At 41.6% G+C, this 16,373-nt stretch overlaps 1 long non-coding RNA gene across 1 annotated transcript; it reads left to right on the forward strand.

The window, feature by feature from the left end:
• The first annotated feature begins 486 nt into the window (after window positions 1-486).
• On the forward strand, window positions 487-16,125 carry LOC128853834 (uncharacterized). Its single transcript, XR_008452639.1, has 3 exons — window positions 487-598; window positions 3,157-3,299; window positions 15,319-16,125. It is a non-coding gene; the product is annotated as an uncharacterized LOC128853834 (long non-coding RNA).
• The last annotated feature ends 248 nt before the right edge of the window (window positions 16,126-16,373 follow it).

Below are 16,373 nucleotides of genomic sequence, written 5' to 3' on the forward strand. Positions count from 1 at the left end.
TAAGGTGCTTGATTTGGTAGTAAACAGGAACAGTTGGAGCTGATGATCTCTAAGGTCTTTTCCAACCTAATGATTCTATGATTTAAGTGTCGACTCAAAATAATTTTAACATTCATTCTCAGCCCATCTCACAGTTTTTTTGTGCCCAAGTAACAATAAACTAGTGAATTTTGTGTCCAGGGCAAATCATCCTACTCCCTTAGCAAAGCTCTTGCCTGATGAGGCCCCTTGAGTGCTTAATTTCTTTCTGCTCATTTCACCATAATCTTCAGAAAGCTTCAGCTTATCAATACTGATATGCGTCCACAGCCACGGCTCTTACAGAGCAAACAGAAGGCCCCCACCAGTGCTATGACTACAGTTATAGAGATAGTTTGGCCCAAGATGTGTTTCATTATGTGTTTTCAAACAGGCAAAACTGGTTAAATGTGACCTGGTAGGATGTGATTTGCCAACAACTGGTGACTGTCTTTCAGGTGGTTAGAGGATCTGTTGACCACAGACATCACATTGGAGGTGATTCCCCAGGGAGTCCAAGAGATGTCTGTTCCCAGAATCATAACCACGGAAGAATGTGTTCAAAAGGCCTTTGGATAAGGTATGGTTTCTTAAAGTTTTTTTTTTACTTGAAGTAAGCCAGGCTCCACCACAGACTGCATTTGCCACAGTGGAACAGTGTTCACCTTTATATGGATAAAGTGATGAACTCATCATGAGCCCTTTTTAATAAACTATCCTTTCCTCCCACACATAAACTGCTCACAAGGTGTCACTTTTTTCCTGGCTGCTCAGCTTTATGCAGACTCTTCCTTTGCACATTATTATCATCTTGTGGGTTGAATATGAATCCTTAACATTTAGACTCCAGAAGCTGGCAGTTCATCACATGCTCCGTCACATGCCCGTGGATGGGGTTCTTTTTTCCTTACCATGGGAGGGTGACCCTTGCAGTGGACACTGCTGCTGCACATGTTCTCTCATGGGAACTGAAGCCTGGTTTCCGTTCTTAGTTTCCAATTTGAAATCTCCACCCTTGAAATGGCTGCAGGACTGAATATGTTTGTTCTCATATTTACAGAACGCTGCTGCACGCACCAATGAACAAAACTCTCTTTCATGCCGATGAGCACCAGTGAGCTTGCAGCCAGCCTTTTTCAATATGAAAGACTGTTCATGCAGCTACATTATGGCATTCTTTTTGCTCTAATTACAGCTACGTTTTCCCCCTTTTGCTTCATTAATGAACGAAGACACTCAAGCCTCAATTCACAAAGGCATTTAGGCATCCAACTCTTGCTGAAATCCCTGGTGAATCTAAGCATTAGATACTCCTCGACTCTCCTCACGCTCATGAAGTAACACTAGGGACTTGTGTGGTTATTTCTCCTGATTTATACTGAGCTTGTGTGAGTGAAGAATCAGAGTCTCTGTGTTTGTGAGGGAGAGGAAGGATATTTCAGTGATTGAAATCCTAACAGGGAGGTTGATGATACAAGTGCTATTTCCCAGCTCTGCATCTGACATTGTGAGTGACCTTGAATAAATCACATCCCTCTTTCTGTGTTACTTGCCGTCTAGCATATCTCTGCCTCTCAGGTTTGTGAGGCTCTATGCTTTCATGTTCATAGATAGTCTAGTCTGGGCTTTCCCAAAGGGATTGGATGTTTATGTCCCTTTTGGGATTCTCACTTCCTTAGTCTCTTTGAAAATGCCAATTTTAGAGACAACTGTGAGGGTATAGCAATAGGATCTGCTGCCGGGAGGAAAAGCCTGTCACTCAACAGGACATTCCTACCTTTAAAAAGAGTAACAAGGCAGCACAGAAAAAGAACCCCAAACCACAGACAAAGTTAATTGTTTCATGTTTAAACTGGGGGATCCCAAGTTTCCCCTCAAGAGTCCTTTCTTGTCCGCCCATATCTGTTCATAGCCAGGGTTGTGGTCTCCAAACACTGAGTGGCAACACTGGATGCACAATGCATCGATAACTGTAGGTAGAACCTGCTGACTGTTTACTGCTGTATGTTCTTCTTTTTGTATCTCAGTCAGCTTTTCAAAGACAATACGTTTTGCCAGTAAAAGAGAAAAAAAAAAATGCTTAGGAGTTGAGCTGATCATCCTCTGTGTGTCCTGTCCTACGGATGAGGGGAGGACTTCAAATACACTCTGGTACACAGCCCAACTAATGCTTGTTGATCCTGTCATGCCCTCAGTTGCACTGTTAGGCTGTATAACACTCCATATTAATTAAGTCATAGAGAGAGGGGGTTTTAAAAGTTTTTGTTTCCTTCTTTTCACGATTTTGCCTTGCAGTCATCAGAAATACCCAGTCTGACTTCAAAATAGGGAGGAAGCATCACTAACCTACTGCTTAGAGAGTATTACTCTCACTGAGTCCAGGAGTCATCCGTCAAAAAACCCTTAAGAAAGCAAATTTCTAATAATTACCTCTGATGTGCCTTCTTTGTTTGTTTTAGCTGCTTATGTTCTACTTTCTTGTCTTTGTAATGTCATAATCTGCTTGTTTTCCACATCCCCAGCATCCAAACAGTTAAGTGTATAACAGCAGAAATAGAAAGAAGAGGGTAGCCTAAAAGTCACAGAGGACCAAAGAGCAATTTTGGGGTGCAGTCGAATCCAAACTTTTACAAAAGCCTAGTAGGGATGTGACTTACCCTGTCTCAGCACAGCTAAGGAGGAGGTGCTGGTCCTGGTGATGCTCATCTGTCTGCAGCCCTTGGCTCGGGTTAGCAGGAACGTGAGACTGTCATAGACCTGCAGGAGGTGCTCGCAGTCTTGTGAGAACAAGGCATAAATTTCAACCCAATGAGGTTTTTGAGCAGCTACACAAGACAAGGAATGAATTACTGAACCCATTCATGCTTAGTGAGTTATTAAGTGTAAGGCCAAAGACTGCAAGTGCTCTCTGCACAGCAATGTCTGAGTTAATAAACCATCACTCAGACACTGCAGGATCTGACTGCAGCGCTGAACAGTTATTATGAAATGTATTTTTTTTTTTTTAATAGCTATAGTTGTTCGTTAAGGGAAGATGTTCAGAAGTTCTGTGCAGTACATTATCCCGTGTCACATTTGTCTCTTCTCGTACGCATCAGCTGGGTCTGCTCCCCTCATTTCTGCTGTCTGCGTTTACAGCCGGGGATGATGCTCCTTCGAAGCGACCGTGCTACGGTGCAATTTATGGGTCTGTTGCCTCCTCCACGTGGCTCATCATAAAGGCCATCTTGAAACACAGAAACCAAACTGCAAAGAGGAGGAGGTTGCAAGCAAGCCTGAAGGTAAGGAAATAACTCCAGGCTACTGTTTGAAAACAGGCTCAGTTAGATTCCTCATTCCTTCTGGCTTTCCTCTCCCTCCTACTTTTAGAGTTGTATTTATTCTGATACAGAGACACCATTTCAAGAAGATCTATGCATCCATACAGTTATACCTTGAAAATTCCCAGGAAGACTCACAAGCAAATCTGACATTCTCTCTGAGACTATAGCAGTAGAAAGACTTAGCTCAAAAAAATACCCTGTCTTCCAGTACCTCTACTTCTAGGGTTGCAATTTTCTTGGCCATGGCGGCTTAAAATACTTAAAATGAGTGTCAACACTAAATGCACCTCATTTAAATACTCTGAAAGCTCATTGTGGGCACACTACCTGTAATAGGGCAAATCTTGCTTTTCAAAGAAGTCCTCCCCTCTTGGTTTCTCTTACAAAGCTCACCTCTTTCCTGTGCAGTTTCCACCCTGCATTCTCTACCTGCCTTCCATGCTAATACTAAAGGGTAACAATCTGTTACCATAAGAAAAGGAGGCTGTATTACTCTTATAATTGTGATTAATCATTGAAATGAAAAGCTAGAACATTTGTACTCTGTGTAAGGACTGTTGCTTACCTAATATTTCTTGTAAGGTCTCCTATCATCTCAGTGGTCCCTGACTCTCCCCAGTTCCATAAACCTAGTTTTCACAGCTGAAATAGATGGAGTTCTTAGCTGAAATGTATGAGGATGACAAAGCGCGAGACCAGATAAAGAAAGGAAACTTAAGAAAAGACGTTTTCACCGAGATGGCAACTTTCATTTTACAGTAACATGCAGAGGTTCCTGGTTCTCCAGCCACATCCAAAGGTCAAAACTCCAATCTCTTTAATAGTGAAGACGACCATTCTAATGCCTCAGCCTGTAATTTAGCTCTAGCATCAGAAATTAAGAAGCAATGCCTTCGGATATTGTCCAATATTTATTAGTAGGGCTTTTATTTTGGTTTAGTTTGGTTTGCAACTGTAATGGTCTCCCAGTGCTTTTGGTGTACTGATGCATTTCTCTACATATTTCTCTCCCGCTCTTACCCTGGCCTAAAACACCAGCTTTTTGCTTGATGCACGGACACTCAGTAGTGAATAAAGACAGAGCAGAAGTTCTTCAGGTTATAATATGGATCTTTCTACACGCTACAAGATTCGTCATTTTTATGATTATACAAAAAATGATGGAAGTAATTAATAGTCATAGGATCACAGGAATGAAAGATCATTAAGCTGGGAAGACACCACAGTAGATCTCTAACCCAGCCTCCTACCCAAAGCATGGGTTATGAGGCCAGAAAAATTAGTCCAGAACTTCATCCTGTTGATTCTTGAAAACTTCCGTAGACTGTACAAGCGCTTTGGGGAAGTCATTCAAATGTTTGACTGCCCTCATGGGGAGAACTCTTTTCCTTGTATTCAGTGTAAACCACTGTTTCAATTTACACCCTCTTTGTCTCTTGTCCTCCCACCATTTGCTGGTGTGAAGAATGTGGCCTGTTTTCTTGATGACTTCCTTATAGGTACAGAGTTCTGCAGCTAGATTCCCTGAAGTCTTCCCTCCCAGCTGAATAAAACCTGGACCCTGAGTTCCCCATGTGTGTATATGGGGCCTCATGAGTGTACGTTGCGAGGAAGGGTGAATGCATCTTGATGCTCTCAAAACCTTATGAAAAACAGAGGGAAAAACTGCTACTGTGGCCTCACATTATAATCCGAAGTAATTAAAAAAATGAAATTAGCACAAAATAACCCTAGACAAAATATGGTAATTAATGTCAATTACCCTGGTTGCTATAGAAACATGACTGAAACAAGCGGAAGTTACAGATAAGTTCAAGGTGAACCACAAATGTAAGCATCTGGCATGGTCTGTTTTCTCTAGCTGATTAGGACTTTAGCTCTTCTGGCTGACAACCAGTTATCGATGGAACTTAATCCATTTAATAATCCTATAATCACTTTAATCCAGTTGGCTCAAAGTATTTAGCAACTGGTTGCTCTAACTGATTAACAACTGTCTTTTAAGAAATAAATAAAAGCTATCTGTGCACTGCACATGCAGCAGCATTTAGCAAAGCAGTGGTTTCTGCAAGGCAAGATTGAATATGAAGCAAAATCTCTATAAATTATAAAAGTATAACCCTAGGCCACGAAGGGCTTTTAAGAGTCTTTGATTTCATTAACAGTCACCAATATCTCTTTAGCTATTTTAAACTGTAATTGGGAGCTTGCAAGGGAAACTTCTCAAAGGACATTCTTTCTACCGGGTACCTTCAGATGCAAATGTGCAACGAGGCCATCAGTTTGAGTGAAAAGTGAACTGGGATGATTCAAGGTGCCTTGGAGGTCAAGGATAAGCAAGACGTTGACTTTTATTCCTTATCTGACCCTATTTTAGTACGAAATGCAGAAATAGTTTTCTGGTAATTCTTGTGGCAAATGTTTTAAGAAGTGTTTTCCTCTGCTTTGAAATGACACTCAGCTCTTTGCTGATCTGTTGTAAACTATAAATTCCTCTTTGCCCTTCTCCCCAGATAATATTTCTGGAAATTTCATTTTAAATGCAACTTATGGCTCAGATGAAAAACAAAATCATTCTATTTTTGTATGACATTTCACCACGCGTTAGCAGTGCAGAAAGAAAGGGCAACACATAAAGGGACACCTCGGTTTTATTGAGACATCATTTCCCAATAGAAAACAGTTTAGATGAAAATATTCTGGCCGGGTCTGTAAAGACTGACTTTGTCAAGCTTTGAAATCTAACAGTGAAAAGGAGCATTTTGTACAAGATCAGTATTAATTATTATAATAATTATTTGGTTGCTTAGCTTCTGGACATTTTTGTGGTACTCTTAACTCAGGATGTATTGTGTTGTGATTTATAAGCCTCAGGATCAGTTATAAATACTGTCTAGCCAGTGATCCTTCTGCATCTGTACAATGCTCAGGAGATTAGAAGTAGCACTCCTAAGAGTTTTGATTAAGTTTTCTTTGGCACTTTGTGAGGCTGAACTTGTTAAAAGTTTTAAAGAAAAGGATTTAAGATAGATTTTTCTGGATTTGGGCTTTACCTCATCATTTGAACTTGACTAAGACAACTGGCATGAAGGGCTGTACAGAAAGATAGCTGGTCAGATTGGATTTGCCAGCATCATCTGTAGTACCCGGGAAGAATCAAGAGCTCGGAGCATATTTCCTCACTTAGTTGATGTGCTCTCCCAGACCACAGAAGTCTTTTAGCCCTCCCATACCACGGGGAGCTGTTGTCTGCCAGCACCTCTCTCAGTTGACAGTCGCAAGGAGATTAAATACTGGCTGAGGTCGTAATACCCCACAGGAACAAATTCAGGGACTATCTCTGCTTATTGGACTCAACTCCACAAGCTACACAGGCTCTCTCGGGCTGGAACAAATAGAAAATAATAAAGACAACACAGATCGATGACTGATTTGTGTTTACAGCTGTAGGGAGGGTTTGTATTTCATTAAGTTTCCAGCTGAATATTTGGCTGAGTCAAACTTAAGGACTGAATGACCCAAGCTAGGATTTCATCTTTAGATGGAAACTGGTATCTAGAAATTGGACCCAAGCCTCTAGTGATCCTGGGCTCACTTTTCAAGTGAGGTAGAGTTCATCTCCACTTTCAAAAGGTCTCCACAAACTGTAGGCTTTGGCATGAGTTGGACTAAAGGCAGAATAAAAGACTATTCATAGGCAAAATAAAAACATAGTACAGAAGGATATTTATTTTAGGTCAATTTGAAGTAGAACATAGTATGACATTTTGGGGAATGTTTGGGGTTTTTTTGGCAGGGATCAGAAGAAAAAGGTTTAATGAAACTAGCCATTTTTTTTTAGTGGAGAAACAGAAAAGAAACCGTAAATTGCAATTGTTTTGGATTAACTGAGAGTACTTCATCAAAGTTAAAAACCGTACTGTATTTTTTGGTTGCTTCATTATTTAAGCCTTTTTTAAACTTTGTAAAATCTGCCCCAGTTTTATTTTCAGGCATCCAAGAAAAAATAAATGTTTGGGAAAAAAAAAAAAACCCAACATTTTCTATATTTTTCTACTTCCACAGCAAAAATGTTTGTCAAATTAAGAAAAACCAAACACATGACTAACTTCCTCTTGGAGCTTCATTTTCCTACAAACTTTTTAATTTGACAAATTTATCCAATTATTGGAGAAAAGCCTTGGCATAAAGAGGGAGTTTGAGTCAAATTTACTTTGTGAAGTCAGTTCTTTGCATCCATTTGTAGTCATGGCAAATTACAACAAAGGAGCTACGAGTTTATTTTTCCATGTAATACATGGTGGAATGGCAGTAAATGTCCTTCACCTCTGATAAAGCTCCCTTCCAAATCTGGTTTCCTGTAGTTAAAATGTATCTATAGTTCGTATTAGTTCCTGCAAATCAAAGGTGATGTATTTTCCTCAGTTCTATTTGTAATGAACATTTTCTGGTTTTCCTTCAAGGAAATTAAGTAGTAGAATTATTTGGGCAGTAAGTCCATAAAGTAGAGCACATTTTTGAAATGAGTTGCTTGCACCTTAGTTTAGTATCACTTATTATTTCATAGATGCAAAAAAGAGAGAGAAAACTCCCAGCCAATGCTCAGAGTACTTTTAGGCTACTGTTGAGACTTGTTCAAGATGGTGTTTTAGTTAACATCTTTGAGAAATAGTGAAAGTTTTGCACAGCACTTAATACCTGGATGGAAGGAAAAGGGCTTGCTTTCAGTGGGGTTTTTATGAAGAGTGGAAACAAGGGTTGGCCGGAGAAGGATTCAGATATGGGCAAAGCTTACTCACTGTTTGTGTCTCTACCGCTAATATAAGCAAATCTTTAGGCATGGATGTCTTTTGATGTGGGTAAGCACTTGGCAATTCCTGCTGAGGACATATTTTTTTGAGACTGTAGAAGTAGGTTTGATATCCCGAGTTCTTGGACCTACAGATATTGACTACCTTAGGAAATATCAATGAAACAGAGGCAAAAGATCACAAAAGAAGCCCTTATTTTGAATTCCCAATGAAGTTTGATCTCTGTCCAATTCATTTTGAGTGAATATCAGTTATGGTCAGTCACCCTTACTGCTGCTGCTATCAGCACAGCCCAGAAAATAGAAGCTTGTGCTGCACTGGCATCATGGGTCTGATCCACACATACCCTCTTCACAGATTTATCAGGGCTTTCTGATATGTCATTATCCATTTGACTGACATTCCCCTCTGCAACACAGCGTAGTTTCTATGCAAAGATTATAGAGCAAGGTTTCTTAGTCGGGAAGATAAGTTTGTTGTGTAGTTGGGTCACTTTTGTTTGATCCTCATTAATTCCTAGCCCCAGAAACAGTGACATCCTAGCACAGGAATAACTTTCCAGCAAGTTTGTACTCTGCTTGCTAGCACTTAATAATGCCCAGAAACAACTTTTGCATGAGGAAAGCACAAAGCAACAACTCTTTGCCCATGCAATTACTGTGATTGTCTACACAAATCAAGTGGGTTTGTATGCAAATGGCCAGTAAGCATCTAGAAGATGCAATGGCTTGAATTTCAATTTGCAATGAATAGTCCCATATGCAAACACATGTAAAAATGTGTATGAGTATTAATATCCGACAAATCATCAACCTCCCTTTCAAACAGTTTTTTGGCTTATGTTAGTTAAAAACTCTTTGGTGAGCCATATGTAACCCCTTGCAAGTGAATAGTGCTCTTCTGAAGGCAATGATTACTGTTAACTCCCAGTCACTATAATGCTTCCAGACAAGCTCGGAAGCTTATTCTCAATAATTAGTAATTAGCAGTAACTATTTTATGGAGCAGAAAAGAGTTGATTACAGTTGTTTTATCAGCTGGTGTAATAATAGATAAAAGCTTGTTTCAGAGAGGGGAGAAAAAGGGACACTTTTGGAAAGTTGGCTCTCACTTGCCAGCCATCCATCACCGAAACAACAGCTTCAGGGATCAGGAATTATTGATTTTAAGGGGATTAACTCTCCGCTACAGATAGTTCCGTTTCAGGGCATCGTTTGTAAGCCGAGCTGTAGCCATAAAGCAGCTGGCACCGGGGGCCTGATCCAAAACTCTCTCAAATGATTTGGACAGCAATTTCAGGGATATCGTTGGATTAATAAGTCCCCAGCTTGAGAGGAGTCTCAGTTCTCAGAGCATCTGGCACCAGGGAGAAGCCTATTTACAGACAATTTCTTCAAGACAGAAGAAAAGTGGTTTCTGAAATGGGGAGCAGATTTCTTCCATGAAAGTGAGCCGTGAGGATTGCACCTGGCACACATCAATTCCTGCACAGCCTCTAGTGCCTTTCGTGCTAGCTGAGAAAGTACAAACAGGGCACAGTCGCTGCTGACAGCAGACTCTCCCTTCTACTGCTCATGGAGTTAATTAATTTTTGCTCAATTTGATTTGACATTCTGATCTGTGATATGTTTATCCTTCTAATGGGCACTTCTCCCTATTCTGCGCTTCCTCTGAAAGGTTTAGCAAAAGACAGATTTTTTGGGGGTGGGTAATGAGCCTTTAATTTTGTACTTATTTATTCATTACACTTCAGGAGGGTCCAGAAAACAACAAATTGAAAGACTGTTTGTGTATATAGTGCCTGTTCTTTGAAAAAAAAACCCAAAAACCAGAAACCTCTTACAGGCACAGGTTTATTATTGCCTTTGCCCAAGTTACACTGAAGATATCTCAAGGATTATGTTTGTTAATTTGCAGCTAAGAAATATATCATCATAATGAGTCATATGACCATGGAAACTTCCATGGTCTGCTCAGTCCTTGAGCTTTCTATGAGGACTTCAAACAGTATCACTGAGAAGCACCAGCTCTAAATATCCTTGAGCAGACCTGAAACAAAACTCATTTCCCATTTTCAATCGATCCTTGCACATTTCTGTTACCAGGAACTTGTGCTATTTGTGAAGGTTGGAGAAGGGGCTCTGTTTCCCACTTGCATCTTATAGAACTTCCCATAGTATCGGTGCAGAGATGGATATAGATATTGATATCATGGGAATCTGTGAAGTGGAAGAGACAGAATGGTTTAGCAGTGAAGGTAGAGGAGACAGAAAAAAGGAAGTAGATGGCAAATTAGATGTACGACAGTGAAAGACACAGGGGAGAAAAGAAAGGAATAGTTCAGTAGAAAGGAATAAAGAAAAAGATCAGAGCCAGCCCTTCAAAACACGTTGCTTTGGTGACCATCAAGGCAGGAGGTTAAACAGGATAAACCACTGTTAAGATTTAGTTGGACAGTGTCTATGAAGTGTAGGCAGGTAGCAAAGGCTATCCCACATCTATAATTTTAGTTTTGGTGATGCTAGGAGCAGTTGACAGACAGCTAGCTACCAGGCAGAGGCATTCAGCAAGAAAGCTGACAGGGAAATTACAGTTTTTTAACCCTCGGCTAATTTTTTACAAATAATACTGAGCTGTTCCATTTGCGTGGAGAAAATTTATACTGCCATAAATCTAAGGAGGACTTAAAGGAACTCTATCTTATTTTATTAAACTGTTCTGCTCTAGAGCACTAATTCTGTTTCCTCTACCAAGGGTAGACCGTCTGCTCCCAGCTTGACTGGGTTAGTGTTGCAGAGGGCTTGCAGCTGGGGCATCAAGATGACGGGCTGAATAAAGGCATGGATGACGTTGTTAGGCTTGTAGCCTGGATACTTAATAATTGAGCATTTTGTGCACCAAGCTACATCTCTGTCTCTCACCAAGGCACCTTGCTTCTGAATATGAGCACCTGATTCAGCTCTGTGTCTCAGCCCTTCTCTTCACTGTTACCTCCCGGCTTTGTTTATTGACAAGTGCTTTGTAACCCCCCCTGGTTTCTTAGTCTTCTCCTTTATCTTTCCATTCTTCCTTTCATTTCATTCATTTTCTATTTCCCCTACTCTCTTTTCTTTTCCACTTATTCATCAGCTGCTCTGTTTCCTGAGTCTTGTATCTACTTGCAAGAGAGACTCTGGGAGCCGACAGCATTCCAATATATTGGGTGTTCCGCAGGTCCCAGTGAAAAAGGGGTTCGAAGGAATCTCCCTTCCACATGACATTCCTGGCAGACAGCAGCTCTGGAGTTCCTCTTACCTCCTTTCTTTCCTCTCTCTCACTCTTTTTACTCTTGCTTTGATGTTTTTCACTGTTGCACACACGTGGCAGCCAGCAGAAGTGGGAACTGCTGGAAAGGCAGCAGAAGTGCATTTGTACGGGTGACCAAACAAATGGATAAAGATGAAATTCAAAGGGCAGTAGGGCTGAGTTGCCTAGAAGTACCAAAGCAGTTCTTCAGGCTTTACAATCTGATGTTCTACACATGGCAAAAGCAAACCCATTCATTCCAGGCCTCCTCTATCCTTGCATTTCAAAGCACCATCATTTTCCTAACCTTACTGGGCATTGCCCCACAGTAGTTAGTAGTAGTTTTGTGCCAAATTCTTTCCACAATATTGTGCTTTCAGTGCTCTTTTTGTGCGTGTGCAACAGTGTGTATGTCTATGTTCAGGTCTGACCCAAAGGGCTGATGTGCTCTCTGTTTTTATGCCCATTGAAATGCGTGTTTTCCTACTGCGTAGCACAGCTCTCAGGGCGCTCTCAGCTAATCAGCTGATATACACTTCTGATCTGAACCCTATAATTTTACCTAGCGGGTGGCTCAGGCACGGCTGACGGTAATGCAAAGGAACACAATGTTGTGATTGCTAATTGTTCGAGGGAATATTGTGCTTTACCTTTCGATGTGGCTCTGTGGGTACATTTTGTTCCTGATTTCTGCGGTGTGGTTTGTAGGGTCCATGGTCATGATGTTTTCACTCACTGTACAGCATTTCCAAAGCAGATTTGGGGCTTTTTTTTTGGCTGTGTTTGCTATTTTCATACGCCAGACAGTGTGTGTGACCTTTTTAGTTTAGAATAATTGTGATCTACTATATGCTGGAGTTCAACCAAAAACTTCTCAAGACTTGGAAAAGACTCTGAAATATCGTGTCTGAAGAAGTTGGAGGATTTTTCTCTGAAATTACAGAAGCTCATATCGAGCAGCGTGTACCACTGGGTGTTTCCAGTACAGCACCTGCAGCTGTCACAGCCGCAGGAACATCAGCAAAAGGCCAATTGAGGCGCTGGTGGGACATGGTGATCCCTGGCCCTGGCTGTTACTTAGCATTGTGTTTACCACCTTTGTAACACCTTATCCTTGTGTCTCACTGCCTTCTCGCTGTCTTTGTTCGGTCTCATGGTTTGAATCCAGCCAGGGACAGCACTGCCTAATTTTGCCATTTGTTCATCAACAACAGATTTCTTTTTAGTGCAAAAGCCTGATTGTTTACCACAGCATTTCCCAATTTCCCCTATAATTGGATTGCCTAGAAATTAGGCTGTGCATGCATAACAGGAAGCCAAATGCATCTGCCCTGCTGTTAATACAAGAGCCCACCCACGCAGCAGACAAGACCCCCAACACACTCTCTGATGAGAAATAAATCCATATTTCTCAAGAAGGATACACAAGGAGAGGGCTAAAGGCAAAGCCAACTGGGAAAGGAGAGGATCTGAGGGTCCTTTTGAGCTGGAAATGTGTGCTCGCAATCCAGAAGGCCAACCGTATCCTGAGCTGCATCAAAAGCATCATGGCCAGCAGGGCGAGGGAGGGGATTCTGCCCCTCTGTTCCTCTCTTGTGAAACCTCACCTGGAGTATTGTGTCCAGTTCTGGAATCCTCAACATAAGAAGGAGATGGAGTTGCTGAAATGGGTCCAGAGGAGGCTACAAAGATGATCAGAGGGCTGGAGCATCTTCCATATTAAGACAGGCTGAGAGAGTTGGGGTTGTTCAGCCTGGAGAAGAGAAGGCTCCGAGGAGATCTTATAGTGATCTTCCAGTACCTGAAGGGGTTACAAGAAAGCTGGAGAGGGACTGTTCATGAAGGCTTGTGGGGATAGGACTGGGGGAATGGGTATAAACTGGAGAGGGGTTGATTTAGACTGGACTTTAAGAAGAATTCCTTCACGGTGAGAGTGGTGAGACACTGGCCCAGGTTGCCCAGGGACTGTGGCTGCCCCATCCCTGGAAGTGTTCCAGGCCAGGTTGGATGGGCCTTGGGCAGCCTGATCCAGTGGGATGTCCCTGCCCATGGCAGGGGGGTTGGAACAACATGATCTTTAAATTCCCTTCCAACCCAAACTATTCTGTGATTCTATGATTCTTTTGGCCAAGCAGACCTGGAAGGAGAATGGTTGGTTTGGGGCTGTGTCTGCACATAGACACTTCTCTGTGGTCCTTCCCCCAGAGCAGCCCCAGTCTCAGAGTACAAGCAGCTTTTTGCTTGGGAGTTAATCTCAATTCAAAACTAATGATGGCAAATAGCCAGAAAACATAGGCTTTTATTTGTTGCCCTCATCCTCTGCTTTTTACGCCTTTTACTTGTTAATAGCCAGCCGCTGACCTCCAGTGATGCCTCTGAGCCAGCTGTCTTGGTCTTCCAGCATCTCACTCACCCCTTGACTTCCTTTTGCTTTTGCAGGATTTTAGCAGGATACGACAGGCCACGTAATGGGCATGGGCAAAAATGCCCTATCTCTCACCTCACCATGAGCCTCACCTCACCGCGAGCCTCACCTCCCCATCAGGCCGGGTAACCAGCTTCCTCCTTCAGCCTGGGTCTCTGAAAGGTTTCCTGAGCTGGCAGCAGCTGGCAGATCAGGTTATAGCGTGAAGATGTGACAGAGTTTCACGCTGGCCTTTGTTCACATGAGAAAACCATCAGGAGTTCTCTTGCCCTGTCAATAGAACCTTCAGTAGGTGGTGCCTTTAACATAGCATGGAGAACTGCTTCAAACACTATGTTTAGCTCTTCAACAGCTTTCTCCCTGCTGCCTCCTTCTTCACCTGCTACTCTCCCACACACGTGGAGACCTCCTTCAGTTGATGCCCAGGCACTCAAGTTTTTTCTATCACTCCCAAGGGACACCTCTTGGGTTGCATGATTAGATTTCTAATCAAGCACAGCGTGCATCTGTGTTTTGGTGGCAGCTCCTTGAGCCTTGGCAGCTTCTTTCTGTGCAGAAACTCAATTCCTTTGGGAGCCTTTTGGTGAAAAACCCTGCTCTATCCTCCATGCTCAGCACAATGCAGTGCATCAGGTATCTCCTCCTGTGCCCACCACAGCGTCACGCGAACTGCCTAAAGAAGCATCGGAAAAGCGCATCTGTGATCATCCAGTGTGGCACAAAATAATGAAGGGGGGGAAAAAGATGTAGTCTGAATATTATGCCTGAATTTTCTATTATTACTATATCACCATGTCAAAATTGAAAGCAATGTAAGATTTCTCAAGAGGGGCCATCCATAATGCATTGCAGCGCTGTGTGTGTAGGTGTTTTATGAAATGTATTTTATTCAAACCAGTATATACAACACTAACATTATTGAAAGAAATTGAAGACCCAGTCTTCTCTCCTTAAAATATTCATTATTCATTTTATAGTCCTTTAACAAAAACTAAAGCCAAATACATATTCAATTTACTTTTCTCTTCCATTCAGACTTACCTGCTATTTATCTCTGGTGTCCAATGGAGATGAAATGTCCTCTTATTATTCCTGTATTAGCTTCTGACAGTTCAATTTCTCTGAGTGCTGTGTTTGAGACAAGCCTTAACAAATAGCCACATAGGTAATTGCTCTGATCCAAATTTCTTGCCAAATTTTTTGGATCTGATGTAGATCACAGGCAGTGGGTTGTTGAAACATTCTGATTCAGCCCTGGCAGCTGCCTCTGTGAGGCTTTTTCTTCTGATAAATATTATTAGAATAGCTTTCAACACATGCACAGTTTTATTCTCTCCTTCCAAATAAGTCCTTGGAAAAGTATTGTGCCAGAAATGCTCCACAAGCTTTTTTCTGTCTTCGTTTTGCAGTCAAGGAAATTATGAGGATGTAATTCTAAATTGCTATTTCTTTTCAGGTGACGTTTTGGAAGAAAGAACATCTCACCAGTTAATATAACTTAATCTCAGGCTGAACATCTGATGACTGCTGTTCAAAATGCATTGTAAGATGACTTCATCTCCCACCAGTTCAAGGCTATCCTTTAGAACGTGCTTTCCCTGATGAGATTTAAGGGACTTATTTAACAACGTTCTGCCTTGTAAATCTGTTTCTTGCTTTACCAGATTTTTGCCTCTCAACCATATTTCAGCCCAAACTTCTCCACCAATTATTTCTTTTAAGAGAAGCATCTTGGCGAGACCAGGAGGCTCTTGGGCAAAGCACTGTGTTCAGACAGTGAAAGCTCTCTGCCTTCCACCAGTTTATACTCAAGAAAAAGAGATTCAACAAGAGAGAAAGGAATTTTCACAATTTTAAATTGGGGAAACTGAGGCAGGGAGGTATGAAGGAACCCGATTCTCAAATCATATTTAGAAGTCTAAGCTCTCTTATTTTTTTGATGGTGTCTAAATTATCTAAGACCCCAATGGACAAGGTTCCCCAGGCGGCTTGTAGGAGAGTAACACAGCCAGTCCTCTATTTTAATCACAGGCTCATTAGACCTGCTGCAGACTGCCATAATTTTGTATTGTTCCCCCCCGCGGGATTTTGTGTTCCAGAAGATTTTGCCTGTGATGAGTTACTATCGATTTTTCCAGGCTGCCATTAATCTTTCAAACACTTTTAAATTAATAATAGAAAATTCCTGTGGATTATAAGCATGTCTCTGTGTCATTGTACCACTGAAAGCTGAGCTCAAAATGTTCTGTCTCATACCTGGCCCTCACCCTCAACTTTGCTAAGTGTACTTAATGTACACTATGTAATGTATATTATCAAATGTATGCTATGGAATGTGTAATATATAATGTATATTATCAAATAAATGCAGTGAAACTACTGGCAACAGGGGCTTAATTACAGGGTCTTAAAACAAACAGAAAGGCAAAAAGAGACACGGTCCTGAAGTGCCATGACTCTGCTCGCCCATCCCTGGGTTTTGCATGGGAGTGATGATCTGTGCCAAACTGG

The sequence above is a fragment of the Cuculus canorus genome, chromosome 16 (genome assembly GCF_017976375.1).
Source record: "Cuculus canorus isolate bCucCan1 chromosome 16, bCucCan1.pri, whole genome shotgun sequence".
Classification (NCBI taxonomy): domain Eukaryota; kingdom Metazoa; phylum Chordata; class Aves; order Cuculiformes; family Cuculidae; genus Cuculus; species Cuculus canorus.